This window comes from Eurypyga helias, unplaced genomic scaffold (assembly GCF_000690775.1).
Source record: "Eurypyga helias isolate BGI_N326 unplaced genomic scaffold, ASM69077v1 scaffold26406, whole genome shotgun sequence".
Taxonomy (NCBI): domain Eukaryota; kingdom Metazoa; phylum Chordata; class Aves; order Eurypygiformes; family Eurypygidae; genus Eurypyga; species Eurypyga helias.
The window spans coordinates 1-244 of NW_010257615.1; positions in this window are offsets into that span (position 1 = coordinate 1).

Here is a 244-nt window from a genome sequence, read left to right on the forward strand (position 1 = left end):
CTCCCCCCGGGTGCGCTCCCCCCGGTGCTGGGCCGCGCCGCGGGCAGGGAGGAGGGGAAGGTGCTCCGCCGGAGGAGTTTGCCGGCTGAGCTCCCGGTTATCCGTCCTGGAGACCTGGACGCACCTTCGGCTGTGGCGTGCCCGGTGTCAGATCCAGCTCAGTAATTGAGACGTGACCTTCTCCTTATGTTCGGCGTTACTAAAGCCTGCTTTTTTCTGCATGGGAAGTTTTTGCCAGCAGGAA